General features: G+C 38.5%; 1 protein-coding gene across 4 annotated transcripts in view; it reads right to left on the bottom strand.

Moving 5' to 3' along the window:
• SERTAD2 (SERTA domain containing 2) overlaps window positions 1–19,083 on the bottom strand; it is a 121,860-nt gene extending 102,777 nt beyond the window's left edge. Inside the window, exons 1-3 of one of the 4 annotated variants that reach the window (XM_019635450.1) lie at window positions 18,411–19,083; window positions 14,478–14,526; window positions 4,576–4,679 (exon numbers count right to left, since the gene is read on the bottom strand). The gene's annotated coding sequence lies outside the window, so the exon portion shown is untranslated. The remainder of the gene's footprint in view (window positions 1–4,575; window positions 4,680–14,477; window positions 14,527–18,410) is intronic. The other 3 variants (XM_019635445.1, XM_019635466.1, XM_019635459.1) reach the window with 3 other exon arrangements.
• Between the last annotated feature and the right edge of the window lie 1,302 nt (window positions 19,084–20,385).

Below are 20,385 nucleotides of genomic sequence, written 5' to 3' on the forward strand. Positions count from 1 at the left end.
CCTCTATCCCTTCAACCTGTTGTAATTTTAAAAGCCGACAGTATCATCTTTTTTTAATATATATAATGAAATAAAATACAAAAGAAAGAGCTCTTTTTGTTCATGTTAAGTTGTGCAATAAAATGTCTCTTTCACCCACTATATATTTTAGTCAACTACTGTATATGAGTAGATGCTAGCTTACTGAGGTTGCTAATATAGGGGACTTCTGATTATCATAGCTTCAGTTAAAATTCATTTTTGAGTGCTCACTGTGTGCCAAAGTACAGTTTTTTAGAAGGCAGTTTATTTTTTTAAATTATGTGTGCCTCTTTAATACTTTGGGTTTTAATACATTTCTGCCATGGGTGAGTTAAAATCAACATTAATTTGCATTCCCTAAACATATACCTCAAAATCAGGGGAGCTGGCTGAAGTTAGGGCATCGGGCAGACAAGTTAAGGTCTGAGTAATTTATTGTGGATAGTCCACACATATTTAAACACTCTTTCCACCTGTGCTTAATGTCACACTGAAAAACCATTTCAAAAAAAAACACAAACAGAACACCAAGAGTTAGCTACAACCTGAAGTATTCCCAAGCCATACATGCAACTATAACTCATGGAAGGTAACTGTTCTTTCCCACTTTTTATAACTGCCCTGAAAATAAACTGGAAATGGGCACATGAGAAAGACAACTATTTTATATAAGAAATTAAGTTATATTTTAACCAGTGGCTCAACTCTCCCCGCTTTCCCAATAAAATTCTGATTTCTAACTAATAGAACAGTCCTTTCATGTTGGTTTTGTGTCTTTCAGTTAACAACACAAAAGAATTACGATCATTCATCCTCTCAATTTTATGTAGCTTTCGGAGGCCAAATGAAGAACGGGATCATCTTGTTAATAAATCTTTCCCATTAAGCTTATGAGTGTAGACTTATGCTAGGTTTCTCAAAAGGCTCTCTCTGAGGCAAGGGTGTGGGTTACCTTATTGTCTAGGAGTTCCCGAATGCAGTAAGGCTGTATCTGATTTTAACATACAGATGTCTTGACTAGAAAAGAAAAATATCTCACAAATCATCATCCCACACATTTTAGATGGGAGAGGAAGTAACAGAACAGAACAATTAACAATTACTAAACAAGGTAATCAATAGGATGAAAAAGAGACAAAATAGTGTGTAAAATGCCTGAATTTCAGTCATTCCACCACTTGCTAACTTTTTAATTCTCTGGACTTGAGTTAGCTCCTTTCTAATAGGAATAACTACAATTCTTCTGCTCATCACACAGGTTTCTTGCTAGGATGATATGTGAAAATTCAAGGATAAGTACTTTACAAACAGTTTTAAAGGGCTACTCCAGTATTCCTGACACGAATGAATTGCTCTGCATTGCATTTATTCAAGTGTGACTGAAGATGATCAAAGCCAGCCACAGGCCTTCAAGCAGTTCTGCCAGTTGAGAAGCTCTAAAGTGGGTCCGCTATCGCTGCCGCATGGGGTGACATCAGGCTGTTGTTTACAGAAGAAGAAAGGCTGCCAATTTCCACTGAGCAGAAGACCGCAGTGGCCAGCCTCCTTTGGCTGCGTATGAGCAAGAATGGACTCTTTATGTGTGGCATGTGCGTACATGCAATGGTTCACGTGCGGGGGCACCAAAACAAGAAAACAGTTTGGTGTGTGCACACCAGCACACGCACTGGGGCTCACGTTTTTCACTAAGACGACTAATCAAAACTGATCAAAATGCAACTTTCACTTTTGTTACTCTGAAGGGAAACTAAAAACTGCCACTCTCAGAAACTTCATCCTCTGTTTGAGTTTTCTGAAAGCATTTTTGAAGCAGGACAGTCAGTTCTTCTAGTTTTTACAGACTCCTCAAGTTCTACAAACACTCACTAACAAAAAGAATTATGGAAGGATGTATTAGGTTGTCGGAAAAGTCATGACGCATTTTTGCAACGAAAAACATAGAAAAAATACGTCATGACTTTTCCGACAACCCAATATTTCAAAGCACAAAATATATTCAGGCTGCAGCAGCCGAGTTTTATAGGAAGGACTTCATTTTCAGAGTGGTTGGTGTTTCCTCCTGTAAGTTCAGAAAGTACTCACTCAAAGTATTAATATACTCTAACTGACTCCACTTTGGGGAGATATTTTGTTAGGTTTATGGCCATAAAGGAAAAAAAAAAAACGTCTGGCTTATTAACATATGCCCATTCATGAAATTTTCTGGCTGAAAGCAACTTTATATTAAATCAAATTTACAAGGACAAAAAGAAAATAGGGGCTGCATTTATTATACTCTAACCATCCATCACCTTCTGGGATAGTAGTCAAATCAGGAATGACATGGGAACAGATCAGATCATGTTTATAACTGGCACTGAAACTTTACTTCAGACAATAAATCTAGTGTAAATCCTAACACTGGAACACTAAAGAAGAGACATGGGAAATATTTTTGGTACCTGGAAATGTATTTTCTTTGGTCCTGTTGTAAGAGTATCTGAAAAGGAGAGAAACTACGGCTCAGTAATACAATGAAGTTGAGAAAGAATCCTGAGTTCTGTTTTTGGCTCTGTGGCTGATTACAGTATAATCCTGGGTCAAATACTTAGCCAAGATGTGCCTTATTCTTAGTCTCTGAGCAATTGAGGTGTTAATAGCAAATACTACTTTCCAATTTTTAGGAGAACATAAGGGGAAAAAAAATAAGTGGAAAGTCTTTATGCAACGTTACATTACAGGAATTAGAAAATAATAGAAACATGGGCTGGGAATCCAGCCTGATATTGGCCAACTCCTTTGAGAGCTGGGGAGGAAAACGTGCTAAACAAGTAGGAAGTGTTATTAACACTTCCTTCATTTTACAGTGAGACATAACAGTAGCATGAAAAATATGGCACCCATTCAACTTTTCCAGAGCCGGTTCCAGCAAGTAACATTGGCCACATCTTAAACACATCAAGAAACCTGAAGGGGCCATCCCTGGCCTCCTCCTTAGCATGAGTACTAAAAATGGACACCAGAAAACCTTGTCGAAAAACATGGAAGTAATTTTTGATTATACTTGAAAATGGCTGTTACCAGCTTCATTCCTTCATGTGGTGAAGGACACCTGAACACACAAGTCAAGGACGATGCAAAATAACGATAACAAAGTGGCAGCAAGTAGGAACATTAATAACCTGAGAGTCAGGGGTGTTTTAAAAGTGGAGGAACTTTACTGACTGAACAGAGCAGTGATTAGAGCAGCGTTTCACACATCCCGAGTCAGTACAAAGTTCATGAACTTCATTTCCAATTTAAAAGAAATAAAAATTTACGTAAAGCAGTCAACTTGTCAGTCAAAGCAATCAGCAAGAGCAACAGTAAGAAAAACCAACCTGATGGTAATCCTCATACTTAATACGTTTCCCTAGCCAACTTACTTAAAATTCTAAAATCAGCTCTTTGGACTTTATTTTTGTTATCTTTTCTGGTTGCCAAATTGACAGGATCACTATAAAGCAATTAAATGCACACCGAGAAAATGGGGTCACATGAAGAGAAGAAATTTATAATTGGATTGACCAAGTGCCTGAGTTTCCATTTAACACATCATGGCTCAACTGCCGCACTCCAGCATACCAAAACATCATCTGCTCTGTGGCATGCTATTTAGAAAAGTCATAATATACTTGCTTGCTATGCATTTGCTTCACAAACTGCCTCCTTGAGAGCACAAAGGGCTCCAAGAACTAACTCCCGACGCTAATACTCATAGGTGACCACTGAATCATTTCAACTTCAAAGGCACACCTAATAAAAGAAAACTCAGTTCCATTTCAGTAACTGACTGAACAGCACGGAACTTCTCTTTGCCAAGAACTTTTTCCTAGTCATAAACGTTTCTTTCTTTTTTTTTTTCTCATCACATAATGGTGTGCTGAGTTTGCACTAATACCGGCATCCAGTATTCAAAAGTTAATGCACAGATATTCCAAAGTACATCTCATTTCGTATCACTGAGGCAAGACATAAGGATACTGCTAGCTGCAATGTAAACAACTTGTGCAGAAAAACAACTTGAAAGCTTCCAAAAGAGTACTTCTCATACCAACAATGAAATGCCTTTAAGTATACAAGTGGCTAATAGAAGATGAAGCAGAAGAAGCAAAGAACAGGCTTCCACTTTGTTTTAAGAAGTAAAAAATCCATTTAAAGAAAAACCCAAACCTTTCTTATTCATATAATTATTCAAAATTAAGAGTCACAGTTTCTCCATAAGAAGTGAGACCTAAGTTGCCAGAACACTTGCCAGAGACTAACTAAATGAAGTGATTAGCCGATAACACAGAAAAAGTGGTGGCAACAAGTACCTCTCCTCCATCACCCGCCAACATACTCTTTGCCCATCTCCCTGTTCAGTCACCATGTAAAAGCAAAACAAATACTAGTCAAATGCCTTTATGTCTCTATTAGTGATCCTAAATTAACCCAAATAGAAAATGTTTCATTTTCATCATACTGTTCTTAAGATGCATAAGTACTGCAGGGGAAAAAAAAAATTCAGGGCCCGTGTCGATCGAGTGCACTTACCACTCAGTAGTCACTGCCAGCGATAACATGTGAAATGAGCTGCAGTGGAACTTGACCACAGTGCTGAGGAGACAGGAGCGCCCCTGTACCACAGGGTTTGCACGCTAAGTGAGGAAAGACGAACTTCATCACTAGCAGAGTCCATGACTTCATCCACAATAAAACGAAATTTATGGCTAATTACAGACAAATTTTCTGACAATCAAATTTTCAACCATAATACAATTCTAACAATACCCTCATACTACCTTTTGTTTTTGTCCAGCTGCAAATTTAAAAAAAGTAACAAATTACTTCTCAAAACTCAGGTTGACCAGTAAGTGTCCCCAAATCCTCCACGGCTCAGTCACATAGCACATAGTTAAAGATTCACAAGTTTGAATGGCACAATGCTTAACATGGCAAAATGGGACTCATGGCTCTAAAATTTCCCCCGTGGTATGTGAGTCTTTCAGAAATAGCAAAAATCATTCTCCAAGTATAATCTCTTTTCCAAATATTTTTTTTAAAGATACTGTATATATATTTTTCTTAGCTGGCCAACAATTGTTCATTGGTCATGCTGCAATTTTCAGTCAAAATAAGAACTCCTTATGAAAAATGACCTGGGACAAAAGCAGTTTTCCCTTAGAATCTATTCCACAAAACTTTAGACCCTGCCCATAAGAAGCTCCAAGATGGAACACAGAAATGACAGAATCAAGAAAGAAACTAAGACAAAGCTCTGGCAATGGCTCTATCATTAGAGTGTAAGTCCTGGGTAACAAGAGGCAGATAATGTACTGCTCTCCAACCCACTGTCACTTGAACTTTTGTTCCATTCTCTCAAGGAGACTGAAAAATAGGGGCAAGAAGCACAGCTGAAACATTTCTCCATAGGAAGATAAAAAAGAAATTGAGTCAGTCCCAAAGGCTTAGCCTTGATTGGTTGTTACCTGCCTGATTGAGTGTCTGAAGACAGGAATGCATCCCTGATCCAACTGCTAATCCCAGCAATCAATATGGCCAACTGTATAGCCATGAACAAATGTTTCCTACGCATGACTTTTCACATCATGGCAAAGCCAGCCTTATTCTAGTTAGGAAATTAAATTTTGGTTTGAGCTTTTGGATCTTGATCTTTGCTTTCTTTTCATTTCTTTTTTTAACGTTGGGTAGTGGAAATAAAAATAAAATTTGGTATTAGATGGGAAACAACAGCCATTTCACTTTTCATTTCAGCCTCTGGGCCACTGGCAGCAAACCTTAGCTAAACAGTAAAAGCATTTGTTACACAGCAAAGGGAATCCTGTCCACAAAACTTTTCTGCAAGGTACTAAAATTAAATATTTGCCCAAACAAAACCAAGCTTCACAAGTTATAACCATATGTCATCCTTTCAAAAAGTAACCAACAGCACTTTGAGGAAACGCAATACAAATTTCAAACTTTTTTTTCCCCCCAAACTCTAGCATGTGTAGCTAAAATTATAGCCACAATATCCCTTCTCTGGCTTCTTTAATAAAATTGCAATTTATTTCAAAGTTCTACTTTCATGGTGCTGCTTCAAAATTTAACATTTACAGGACCTTCATTTGAGATGTATAAGACACATCAATACACACTTAAATAGTTCCTTTAAAAAGTATCCCTCTGGCTGAAATGATTCATGCCAGCAGAAGCTTTGAATTATGGATGGAACCATTCAAAATCTGAGTATTTTCAGTATTCAAGGAGCTTAGTAGATCAATAGATATCTCGTCCCCACTAAATCTAAAAACTAAAGACACAGTAAAAAACAACAACAAAAAAACTGTAACTGAAAACGGACAAGCATTTCAGCATTTTTCAAGTCAACAGAGACACAAGACTTTTCACTCTCCTTCTATTCCCTTGCCATGGAGGTTGGCAGGAATTAAACATTCTACTTAAGAGGTCAAGAAAGATCGATAGCTCTCCTTCAAGAGTGATCCCATTGTTTAGGTAGAAAATTCAAAGCAGAAAAAAAGAATGGAGATCTTCCTATATGATTCAGTTGTGACAATTCTGCAGGACTTCGCAGGTGTTTCAGGAGTGCTTTAGAAATCCCATAAGGGAAAAAAAAAAATGACAATCCTTCTCTACATATTTTGAAAAAGACATGCCTGAACAAAGACCCTCCAGTATTCACACATACTGGAAAACACATCTTTGGAAGGTGACTTTCTCATGGTGAGCGAGAAAGGGTTCAAGGCCAAACAATCCAAAAAAGACTTGCTGGTAAATTAGACACAGTTCTTTTAGAAACTAAGGTCTGGAGAAACCAGAGCAGCTGAACTACCATAGGAAGTCTAGATTTTCCCAAAGTATCAAAGAGCTGGCCTATCCTGGACAAACAAGATACAATAGTTCAAATAGAGTGTTTTATTTTGCTGACTTTTTCACAGGTCATGGTGAAGTTCTTTTAATAAAAGGAGAAAAATCTATTTCAACTCTTGTTGTTTTTACAGATCATGAAATAAAAGAGATTTTTGTTTACATTTGATCCGGAGCTTGATAAATAGTATGTACACACTGTTGGCAGTTTCCCTTTCATGGCTTTGAAATAATATAAAGTTGAAATATGTAAGAAAAAATAAGATGGGCCAAGATAGGTTAATAGAGGGTATTTGACCAATTTGCAAAGTATACATAAAATGCTATGTTCTAGGTTGTGAGGTGAGAGGACAGGTAAGAGGCCAGTTAAGGGAGTCACTTACATATATGCTTACTAGTATGGAATGTGACAGTGCCAAAGGAAGACAGAAGTTCCTATAAGATGTAAAGGAAAGAATTAAAACTAGAAATTAGTATTTATTAAACATCAGCTTTGTGTTTGTTGCTTTACCTATTGTATATCAGTTAATCACAGAGATAGATATCACTGTTCCCATTTTACAGCAAAGAAAACAGAGGCTTAAGAGGAGTAATGAACACTGTTAGTGGTAAACCCAATGTTCATTCCTCCTTTCCTCTCCCTAACAGAACCCCATTCCCAGATTACTGGTCCAGACAGGGGCAGAGATGCCCAATCAGAAAGATTGACAGTCCATGTCTGTGGAGAGATTGCTGACTTCCTCTGAATACCATAATGTATGAAGGTGAACCAGCTTGAGAAAGGAGCCAAAACAGAAGTCGGGAGCCAACAGGGAGTCTGGCACAGCAGAAGGATAACAACCTGAGTTACAGAACTGCCCAACTCTGAAGCCTCTGGATTGGTTGTGAAATAATAAGTTTCCTGATGATTCCAGCAAGCTAGAGGGTGGTTCCTCAAAACATCCTAACTAATGTAAGGATTTAACTTCTTCCAAGTCACCTGCAGTAAGTGGCAGAGCAAGTATACGAACCAACATCACTCTGGCTCAAAAATGAGCTGTTTCCACTAAACCACACTGTGGCATGAGCTTTGATAAATGTTTTTTTCTCATGATGTCATCGTGCGATGTTAGAGCTAGAAAAGATCTTACCTCACCATAATAAGAAAATGCATTTACCTCATAAAAATGTTTGACATAGTGGCCTTATCACAAACACAGAGAAGAAACTATCTTCAGCAAAAATTCCCAGAATTTCACATTCTACAGAACTTTGCACTTGATATGCGTTTAATTTTTAGTAGAATATGAATTCACATGCTTTTAATAAATGGAATTGAGCTCTTGAAAAGCATTCCAAGTTATTAATTTCCTTAGGTGGGATAATGGTATTGTGGCTACGTAGGCGAATGTCCTTATTCTCAGGAGATGCATAGTGAAGTATTTAATGGTAAAGAGTCTTAATACCGGGGGTGCCAAAAAAACGTATATACATGACTTGTATTTATCTTTTGTTATCGGTATATATTGAGTATTACAATTCTAACACAGCTTTTCCCTTTCTTAAAATGTGTATACATTTTTTTGGCACCCTCTGTATGTGAAACTTACTTTCACATGGTACAAAGAAAGCATACATATAGAGAAAGAAAGGGGGAGAGAGAGTCATAAAGCAAATACAGCAAAGGTTAACAATTTCTGAATTTAGGTAGAGGGAATATGGGTGTTGTATTATTCTTTCAAGTTTTCTACATGTTTGAAAAGTTTTACAATAGAAATTTGGGTGTGGGGGAATCTGGAGGGACGACAGCACTGCAGAGCAAGTGTGGCTAGACATTACCATAACCTGGGGACTTTCCAAAATACAGAAGCCAGGGCCTCACCCCGGGTTCAGACCTGGGCATGGTAATCCTAAGGTGTACTGCTGGTATGGCAGAAAGAGCGTGAGCTTTAAAGTCACAACTCCAATACTCCCATAGTCCCAGTCCTGTAAAGACAACTCTGAAAATGTTTCTAGACTACTTTGTATTCATGAAAAATTGCCAGTGTTTTAAACTTAACATAAGCATTCATTTCAACAATAAACTTCCCTGAAACATACATTGGGTGACATAGGAATATTCAGTTAATATTAAACCATCACTTTAACGAAACTATATTAAATTTCCTGTGCTGTGCTCAAGACATGGGGACAAGAAGAATGGAGCAGAGTAAGTTTTTCCCTAAACAAATCTATTCATAGTCTATGGTCCAACATGCCAAAATTTAAATTATAAAATGCAAAAAGAAAAAAAAGTAACACTATTTGTGAAGCATTAAACCAATTAACCTCTTTTAAAAAAAAAAAGTCTTATTAAATCATGCTCTTTACTCCATGCCAAAGATGAGTCATAATCTGTTAAACTATAAGGAAAGGAGGATTCCTTGAAAAATACACAACTCCAGTTCTCCAAATTCAAATTTGTGCAAATTACTTAAAGATACTCCAGTGAGCCTTATATGTGGAAAAGAGCTCTCTGAGGTCCCATATCTAAATTTCAACCGGCACATGGGCCTCCTCGGTTCTATTTGTCTTGTTTAAAATATGTGTGCCTGGGGTATGGAATGGAGGCGAGTAAATGGTAGATGAAATAAAATACAGTAATAAAAAATAAATGCCAAACTTTAAAAATATAATTCTCATAATAGGAATTTTATCTTGAAAATATACCTTACAACCTAAGTGGCTTTAAAAAAAAAAAGTATTTTTGATATACAATAAATGCACACATTTAAAATGTATAATTTGGTATGTTTTGACATAATGTATATACCCTTCAAAAACATCATAGGAATTAAGATAATGAACATAACTATCCTAGGTGGCCTTTTGAATCAAATAGATGTGTGTAGCATAGATATAGTTTTCAGGAAAAGAAACTCTTGATAGAAATTGTTACAAATTAAAAAAAAAAAAAAAAAGAAGTTTCCACATACTTTCATCAACAGATAAAATAAACATTGAGGCTTTGGATTTTTTTCTCCCTAACTTAAATCTAATAGACAAGCATATATTGTTATTCTATCTTAGATTGAGGCCCAAATAAACAAATACACTCCAAAAACAAAGGGATTCTTAATATGTATTTTTAAATATCCAGGAAAATAAAAACAATAGGCATAGTCACACAGCATTATGTTTGAGAACTTAAACATACACACATCAGGAATTTTGGCTAATTTCAAAGCAAAACAATAGAGAAGGATTATACCTACATATTATAGCAATATATACAGACTTCCTAAATTTGGTATATTAGGCCCAGGGCACTCCCATTTCTCAGGCAGGGCTGCTCCAGGCAAAACAGGAAGATAATGTGTCTGCAGCAACTGCCAAAGCCTCCATCTCCTCTTCTTTCCCCCCCTTTCAGTGTTTCTTCCATTTTTCAGTGAACTTCCTTGTCCACAGGGCCCTCACCAATGTGCCAGGATTCCCAAACTTATGGAGTAACTTTTGTACTTAAGAACCTAAACCATATCCATGGTGTGTCTATACAGTCTATTCTCAGGCACAGAGTTTCTGCTTCCCATGGGGATAGCTAGCTAGGGAATGCAGTAAATGGCATTCCCTTTTCCTTCCCTTCCTTGCTGAGCAGTTGCAGGAGCTAGAAGGGAGACTGCTCTACCCTGAAGTGCCTCAGGCACAAAGAAGGCCTGCTCACCATCTTTGCTGGAACTTAAAAGGAAGGATGGATTCTCATGGAGGCCACCCAGGACCTACAGAAGGCAAGTCCATTTGATCTAGAACCAAGTTTACTGTATGGTGTACACCAGACTTCCCATCAAACTAAATCCCATATTGGCTAATACAAGAGATTTCATTTTCACGTGGAGATCTTTTGTCTCCCCAACTAGACTACAAACACCATTATGGGCAGGTACCATGTCTTATTAGTCTCTGAGGATATATATTAAATATTTATAAATAAAAAGAAAATAATTGGGCCGGCTGAGTGGCGCATTGGTTAATAGCTGGTTGGGACGCCAGCTCTGAGCAGCAGGGCCCCGGTTCAGATCCCACATGAGGGCCAGTGATGTTGCGCCCTCTACAGCTAAGATGGTGAACAACAGCTTGACCTGGAGCTGCGCTGCCATGAGTCGCTGGTGATGACGTAGGATGCAGTGGGGCTGCAGTGGGCACCCGTAAGCTGCCGTGAGCAGCTGGCAGCTGGTGTGAGCTGCCAAGAGCCGTCCAGAGCGGCCGTCCAGTGACCGGCGACAGAGCTGCCTCACCCAGGAAGAGCGCAATTATAATACCAACATGGGCCAGTGAAGCGACGTCCTCCACAACTAGGCTGAAGAACAAAAGGACAGCAACTTGTCTGTTCCCCTTCCCCGAATCCCCAACACTGTTCTCCCCCAATTCCCCAATAAAAGCTTTAAAAAATAATAATAAAAATCATATTATATTATGTTGTATTAATGTTATTTTACTACAAAAGCACTTAGATATATCTACTTTAATATTTGAGGTGGAAATGTACACTAAGAGTTTTATTTGTTTGTTTAGGAAATTACATAGTTTTTACAATCATAGAAACAAAAAATTAGTTCTTTATGTACCCTAGACAAAGCAAACTTAAGATTTTCTTGCTAATTGTGCAATATAACTGATATGACTACATTTCCATTATGCAATTTCAGCGTTACACATTTTTTTCAGGCTCTGTTACAAAGAAAACAAAGCAAAAGGAAAAAACAACTTTAACAAGAGTTAAAAAAATAAAAACCTGGGAAAAATTTCAGACCATATCCACTGTCAGGTTCCGCAGGATTCACAGATTAGGATGGTTTCAGATTTCTGGTAGAAACATCCATTTATAATACATTATAGGTTTTTAATATTTCAACTCAAATTCAAATTAAAATGGTCCATTCAAATGGAGTTTTGTTTCAAGATTTAGGATTCCTTTTATACCAAGTCAAAGGGCATAAAATCCATATAAATAAATCTTACCTTTTTTTCAAATCATTATTATACAATGTTTAGTTATGACTACTTCAAATAGTAGATAACAAGCTCAGTACACACCAAATTGTTTGGAATAATAATTTCTAAAAGATAGGGATATTTATTTCTTTTCTTCACTGCTATAACGCATGTTCCCAGTACAAGTAGCTAGCACACAGTAAATGCTCAATAAATAACCTGTCAAATGAACTGAAAGAATGAATAAATAAATGAATGAATGGAAACTAGGAATGGGATACAGCTGTGCAGGGGAGGGGGAGAATCAAGCTTCTTCCTCCGTGAGGCACAGATTTTATAAAGTACAATTTCTGGAAAATCTCTTATTTAATCAACTCCAAAATGCAGCGTATCTAATCTTATATCTGAATTGTTTAAATAAAAAGTAACAATGAATTGTTTTCTAAATCAAAAGGATTCATTTTGTTTAATCAAATTGAAAGGTTTTCTACTACTGATGTCTGAATAATGTCAGGTATTTTGAGAAAATATTAAACGTTCTCTCCAAATCAATGGATTTTGGTCCTTAGGAAAACTTTTTACTCAAAGGATTTTTAGGTAAACGCTTTTTGTTTAATACTACAATATTCATTTTCATACCCTTTGATTTCCTGGGTGAAAAGAACCCTTAAAATCAAAACAAAAGTTAACTCAAAGGGATACATTTCATTTGAGTTGAAGCCATGAAAGACAATAAAGCTGATGGTTACTTCACCAGGAACCATTAATCATTCAACAATGGTAAACCCGGGAAAACCTCACAGTGGATTTGGTCTGATGTTCAGTCTGGTTTGAAGGAGTTAAAAACAGGACAAAGGAGCTGCTTTTCACGTCTAATGTGATGTTCTCAGGCCAGCCACCCACTGCGCGGTCAGGTGGTGATGGTCATTGCTGAAACAGTCACCACAGCTCACCAGAGCACTGGGCATAGAGCAAAACAAAGCTTGGATGGTTGAAATGTTTCAAGGTAACACAGACAGAAAAAATTCTGTGAGTATCTCACCATAAAAGAGGCTAATAGAAAAACAGTAAATAATAAACATGTCACAGTTTTTCCTCTCACTACGTCATTTTAGCTAAAACTTGGTTTCAGGTTTATAAAAATGGCCCCTTAAGTTCTGTGTAGATTAGATGATCAGAGATCGTATCTTTTAAAATAAGGCAAAGCAAATTTTCTGTAGAGAAGGCCTTTGCCTCAGTCTCATAAAAGCAGACTAAAATAAATGAAAACTAACTTCAGACCTCATACAGAAGCAGAGACAAAAGACAGTTAAAGGAAAAAACCTGCTGTGATCAAGGAGAAAGAATTCCAGTGTGAAAAGAAGATAGAGCAAAATAAGACAGACGCTGCGTAAAAAGAAAAGACAAACTTGTGGAAATATTAAGAAAACTGAAAAACAATGGTAGAACAAAGAGAAGAGGCCTGTGAAAAGCAGAAAAATTTTAAATTAAAAGTGCGCATTTTGGGTCATTTTATTGAATATGGTAGAAGTAAACATTCAATACACTAAAGAGTTATACAGACCACCACACAAAACATAAACATCAACGTGGACTTTAAATTCAAAGGTGGAGAGGAAACCTGATTATTCTAAGTTTCAATCAACTGGATGAACAATAAGGACAAAAGGACAATATATTTTTAAAAGTTGCTTTCTGCTTAGCAACCTTGCATTAGAGGATCACTGTTCATTATACTTAATATTAGTTGGAATAAATAATATTTCTTTGTATGTCCACTTGTTTTGATAGGTCTTACTCTGAGTACACTAGAATTTCATTTCCACTTTAAAAAGCGAGTAACAAAAACATCATGAGGCTGTGACAACTCTTCGCTAATAACTAGAAAGAGGTAAAGCTGAATTCAAAGAAACTTACATATCATGCTAACTCAGGGCTTTTTATTTTTAAAGACTCCTAACTCACTTTTAGGGACAAAAGAAAAAAGACTAGTTTTTTAATATACAAACTGTCTTCACCTGCCTTCCCAAATAAAAGATCAGCTGGAATAAATGAAATCCTCCAAGCTATAATATTCTGAAAAGTGCACCATTTTCAGTGCACTAAAGGTACAAAATAAATGAGTATACGGAGGGGTCCTATAGCTAAATAATCCTCTTGAAATTTAAAATTAAATAGCATAATTAATTTTTCTCTTTGCATGTACTTCTAATGGAATCTGATATATCTGAACATTTTTTTCCTGCAATGCACAAGCAAATTTTACAAGCTTTAATTTAATCAAATGTATTACCTCTTAGATACATAAAGTCTGTTCTTATGACATCAACCTCTGCTATAACCCAGGATGTACCAACACTCAGTGTTAACATGTAAAATCCCATTCAATTAAACCAAAGTCCCTTGCCTCTTTAAAAGGTACCTTATATATGCTTGTGAACATAGGAATAAGAATTTCCTTCAAATACAAAGTTAAAAGGAAAAATGCCCTTCAGACATAAGATCTAAAAGGTCACAATTTTTAATTAATGGTAAACAAATATCCATTTCTAAATGCTAATGTTTATATTTGCTTGCATTTTGTCCTTTTCCAATGCTTTTAAAAAGCACTTACAACTTACCCCTACAACGTCCTCTGTGAATGAAGGTAGGGTTCCTTCCCTCTTCCCACTGAAAGGATAGGAACATGGCAAGTCATGGAGGTTAGCATAATGCTCAAGGTCACGTGCCAATAAGTAGCACTGCTCAGTCTAGAACTCCATGGAAACTTAATTCTAAGTTTATGTCAATAGATAATGCATATATTATTTTCCTCTCCTTTTGATCACTGGCAGAATACAGCAGGTTGAATAATGTAGTTTCCATTCATTCATTGTTTCATTATAACGTTGATAAGATGCCATAGGAAATTACTCTTGTTTATACCAATTAGCCTATGGCAAAACTGGTTTCGTTTTAGTTGTTTCGGTTGAAGTTGTAGAACCTATTGATGACATTAAGTGAGGCCTTACTGTATATAGTTATCCATTTTCCTAACGTTACAAGTCCTAAAGGTTATATCTATCTCGCTTTCCTCTTCTTTCCAAACAATTCATCAGAAACATTGCTTTTTTAAAAGTTGGAGACATCACATACGTCTGTAAAATACTAATAAATACTTGAATGTCTTAACAAAAATGTTAAGTGAAAGAGATGTGGGCTACAGAAACAATGTCATGATAAAAAGTGTCAAGCGAAAAATAAGTGACCTTCCATCTTGCAAGCCAGACACTTATGTGTAGTTTCTAAGTGGCTATAAATTAATCTTTTAAAGTTTCATTTTAGATTGGCTGCTTCAAAAGTATATGAACAACAAAGGGCAAATTTTCTAAATTAGTTGTTTTAGCCAATGAAAAAGCAATATATTTAACTAAATTGGGTAACTGATGATTAGGTTAAACAAAGGATTAAGTATAGAAAATTATCCACATTGTACTACATAGTTTACATATTTGAAAAGTTTTAACAATGTTACAGAACACTATAACACTTCTGAGTACATTAGTATTCAGATTTCGTTACTGGGGAAATCTCTTTCATGAAAGATATTCTTGCATTTTATAATTTCAGGGGGCATGATAATTAAACTGGATTTTACTGACAAGTATAACAGTGATTCTATAAATGAAGCAGGTGGTAGGCCCCATCAATTTTACTTACTTTAAAAAATATATATTCCCCAATTGTGTAAATGCCTATTAAGTGTGCAATGAAGTTTAAAGTGTTATATTTACTAATTATATATACCTCCTTTATGATTTCTATTACACTATTTACTGCAGCTATTTCAAAAGCTAATTATTTATTGAGTACTCAAGAGAAAGTGTTTCATTCTTGAATGGAAAGAAATAAAGCTTTGATCCTTAAGGAAATGATACCATTTTATTTTTACAGTGTTAGTTTGATAAGTTCTCTTTGTTATTATTAATTCTGAGGCTGACAACAACACAGCATCATTTGGGACATTCAAAATCTAATTTGTATAATTCATATTAACTATTAATATAATAACATCCAACTTAGTGACAGAAAGTTTGGAAAATCTTACGCTAAAATATGGACATGTCAGGTACCAAGGAAAGATATTTGATGTGTACTTTTCAGGCTATTTTAAGTTTGATCTTCAAAATGAAAAATATTTTCTTAACATGTTATACTATAATTCCCCTCATTTATCTTCTATTTATAAAAAAATAATTGAGAATATAAAATTCAACTCAATAATACAAATAATAGTATTCTCCACAATATCACTTATATCATTCAGCTACTCATAGACAACTTGAGAATAATGTTATTTAATTCATTCCAAAGCATTCATTAAGCTTCTTTATGTACCAGGCACCTGGTAGACACTGGAAATTAAGTTATGAAACACTATTCTTACCCTCAAAGAGCTTTCTGATCAGTAGAGGGAAAATCAGATAACAGCAAATGTGTGATAGGTATCATTATAATAGAGGTATGTATAGCCTATTGTGCAAGTTTAAATAAAAGAGTGATCAACTCAACTCATCAAATAACTAAATTTCATAAAGAATCATATAAACTCTAGTTTAAAAGTATAAACAATATGGAACATCATGCAAATTGATAAGAATTCTGCTTATTTTGACAGCAATAATTCTTCATCTTTACAAAAAATTTACCACTTTCAAGACATACGAGGAGCATAACAGAGAATTAAACTTGAAAACATACCAAACACTAGTCAAGATCTTTGCATGTATTAACTCATTTGGACCTCACAATAACCTTATGAAGTAGGTGCTTCTATTATCCCCATTTTACAGACAAAGAATCTGAGGTTAACTTGACCAAAGTCACAAAGACAGTAAGAGGAAATGCTGGGACTAGAACCTACAAAAATCCGGTTGAAGAGGCTCCACTATTAACCACTACACTACACATCCTCTCCAAGGGCACTGATGATGATGGAGCAGCTAACTCCAAATGCTCTGTGGCAAGCATTCTCATTTATCTTTACAGCAGCTCTCTGAGGGAAAGTCGTCCTTCCCATTTACAGGAGGAAACCTGCACAGGCCAGGTTTGAAACTTGCCCAAGGTCAAACAGCCATCTCAGGATGGCGGCAAGATTCAAACTCAGGCAGTCTGGCCTCTCAATGATTCAGTCTTACACTCATGAAAAAGGCTACATGATAACATTTATTAAACAATTCAAAAAAGCTTTGTGTAAGACTTCTTAAAACACTTTGCAAGGTTTGGGGGCTTATGAAAAGCATTTCCTTACAATAGCATTTACATTTGAGTCAACTTTACTACTTTGGACTGATCATAAACACATTTCTGCTTTTTAAAAAGAAATCGTTCTGTAGAAACTTGGCAGATTTCAGAACAGGAACAGTCTATTCTTTAAAATTAAATTTAGTAACAAGTTATTCTGATTAGTCTGAAAGAAAAGGAGAGAATGAACTACTAAGAGGCCTTTCCTGTACTTTAATATTTCAAAACATGTTTGGTTTGGCCTAATTTGAATCTTGTGGACAAATAGACCAGAACTTGATTCAAAATGAATAATACCATTTTAAATAAGCTGAATTCTCAAAAGTGACCTCAGAAGCCAACTCAGAATAACTACTTCTCATAATTTTTACTTTTATCTCAAATTAAATACCAAAGACGCATTAGGCAAGAGTTTTTCATGAAGCATACATGGCCAAGCATGTGGACTTTTGAGCCCAATAATCAAGAAATCACATTAAAATTTTACAAAATTCTGTAGCATGATATTGTTTAAGAGCAATCAAAAATACAAAAGAGGGCTATCAAAAGAAAAAGATCTATATTTATCCTTAACACACCCCACGGTGCCCAGTGACTGAGAAATAAAAAATTCTGTGTTGTAATTTCTTGCTAGAGTAGAGGGGAATTAAAGATGGAAGTGTCAAGCTGGATTTTCATCTTACCTTGCTTTCCTCCAACAGGTTCAAAGACTTCATAACCTTTAATACTGAATTCATATTTTTTCAAAAGGGAACCTAAAAAACTATTATAAAATAAAAATAGTAAGCCATGCCACTAGGCAACCTGTCTTGCCTTGCTCTATTATTACTACACATTCAAATTAGAAATACCTTTTGTTTTGCCTTTATTGAATAAAAGTTTAGCTTTGATTTGGAGGAAAATGTACCCATTAGCCGTGTTACACTTTTTGCAGGTCATAGAGTCTATCAGATCATCTTGCTGACTATTGCCATTCACTAAGCATCCTAAACACAGAAAGCTTGCTATTACCGCTCAGTTTATAAGCGTTATAACGTCCCGATGGTGGAAGTCTGGCAATACCTAGAAATACAGCAGGGCTGGTGAATAAGGAGTCGAGGGGCGGGGGAAGAGGGAGCGAGAGAGGGAGGCAGTCGCCACCTCAAATCCACGCCGGACCAGAGCCTTCTTCCCACAATGTGATCCCTGCCCTCCCCAAAGTGGATCGGCTACAACATTTTTCCAGCCACCCCCGCCCCGCCCCCCGCCCCAAGACCCCACACGGTACTCACCCTTCCGCGAAGAAGTCGCCACCGGGTCCAGCTCTGAGACGGGTCGGGGTGGCAGCGAGGGAGGGGACGTCTGAGCTGTGGGCGGGGGGTGTCGGTGCGTCACTCGAGTGCAGGACGGTGAGTTCGAGGGGTGGGAGCGGTGAGGAGCAGGGAAATCAAGTCACGACCGAAAAGGAGGAGAAAAGGATTGGCGGGTGGAGAGCCCCTTCCCTAAACTAAACTCCCGTTGCCCCTGCGGACCCCCTGCTCCAGGGAGGGAGAATAAAATCGGGGGAAATAATAGACTGATAAGTAGATCTCTAAAACGACGAGGAGCAAGGAACAGACTTCAATTTAAAGGGGGGAAATTGAGCGAGGGCTGGAGGGGAGATAGAGAGAAGTGGCTCTGGGTCTATCCCATGCCTTTGCAGTCCCCAAGCAGAGGAGGAGGCTGGCAAGGGGGAAGTTGCAGCGGCTCCTGAGAAGGAGGAGGAGGAGGAGGTTACACCGTAACAAGTACAGACAGACAGCCATGGATCAGAGGGGCGCTGCGAGCAGGGGCGGCCGCGGCTGGGTGAGCGGCGGTGGCGGCAGCACCGCCTGCTCAGCTAGCTCAAGACATTTAATTGGATTGATGGGTTGTGCAGTGACTCACAGACTTTACAGAGTCGTACAGCAGTCCCCGCCCAGCTGGACAGGGGAGATGCGGCGGGGCGGGCGGGGAAAAGGGGCCGTGGAGGAGCCGGGAGGGGAGGAGGCGACTGAGAGGGCGAGGCGTTGGGGGGCGGGGAACGAAGCGGAGCCACCCAGTGGCGAAGCACGCCGCTCCGACAGGCGTGGGCGTCGGCCAATGACAGCACGACTCGATAGGTGGCTGGCTTCGCCCCTAGCCCAATGAGTCTACTAAGGACACTGCCGCGAACGGGGAGTGGGGGGTGGGGAGAGGTGGGTGGACGTTGAAGTGGGGGGTGGAGGGAAAGATGAGGCGCCGGAGACCAGCGGAGTCACTCTGCTCTCCTCGCTCCAGAAGTGCGCCTTCCGCCAATCCGAGGGCCGTGTGTGGGTGATGGACGCAACCGTGTGACCAATGAGGAGGAGAAGACGCTGCAGCGAGCCAGAGGGAAGGAGTAGGCGGGCCGACGCTCTCCCCTCCCTCCCGCCGCAGGGTTCTCCCTCCCGCCGGGTTCGGGTCAGTCACGCAAATAACAGTGTGAGGGCTGGGGCCGCGCGGGGCGGGGTGGGGGGAGGATGGCGGAGGGGCAGTGCTGCTGGCGGCGTGACAGCGATAGGGACTGGCTGTGCTGCCGACTTCGCGCCGGCAGGAGGAGGAGGAGGCGGCGGTGGAGGCTGATTCCTTACTCAGCTTGCAGGCTGCTGCTGCTCCTCAGCCTCTGCCTTGCGCTACCGGGGAGTCCCTGAGGCCAAACCCCACACCTGAGGGGCACCCGCATTTGGAGTGAATCAGATCAAAACTTTGCCCACGTCCATGCAGTGCCCACTCTTGGAGACAGCTCGATGTGACGTCCTGGGGGGGGGGTGCTGGCTGTGCTCTGGGACCTGAGGAAGCTGGAAGCCAGAATCCGGAGTCTTGGCAATGGCATTTGCCTCTTTGCTTGCCTGTTTTCTGGGGAAGTCAGGGTAGGGTGTGGACAGGTTGAAACAGCTCCTGAATACATACCATTTTTTTGAGTTTCTGGAAAAGGCATTTCTTAACCTGGCATGAGCGAAGCTATATGGGATTTGCTTTTTAAGTGCATGTATATACACCTTAGCTTCCTCCAACCTCCCTCCTGCACCACTCCCACTTCTCTGCCCACCTTTTCACCTAGTTACTACCTAGTGGCAATGCTGGGGAACACTCACTATTAGGTCTCACTGCTCATTCCCAGGAACTGTGGCTTATCTCAGATTCTTCCCTGCTGTCCAGTAATCATTTTACAGACCTGAACCCTTTCCACGTAACGCATTTGTACTTGGAAGTAACTGCAATTACCAA

Source organism: Hipposideros armiger, unplaced genomic scaffold (genome assembly GCF_001890085.2).
Source record: "Hipposideros armiger isolate ML-2016 unplaced genomic scaffold, ASM189008v1 scaffold_2, whole genome shotgun sequence".
Classification (NCBI taxonomy): Eukaryota; Metazoa; Chordata; class Mammalia; order Chiroptera; family Hipposideridae; genus Hipposideros; species Hipposideros armiger.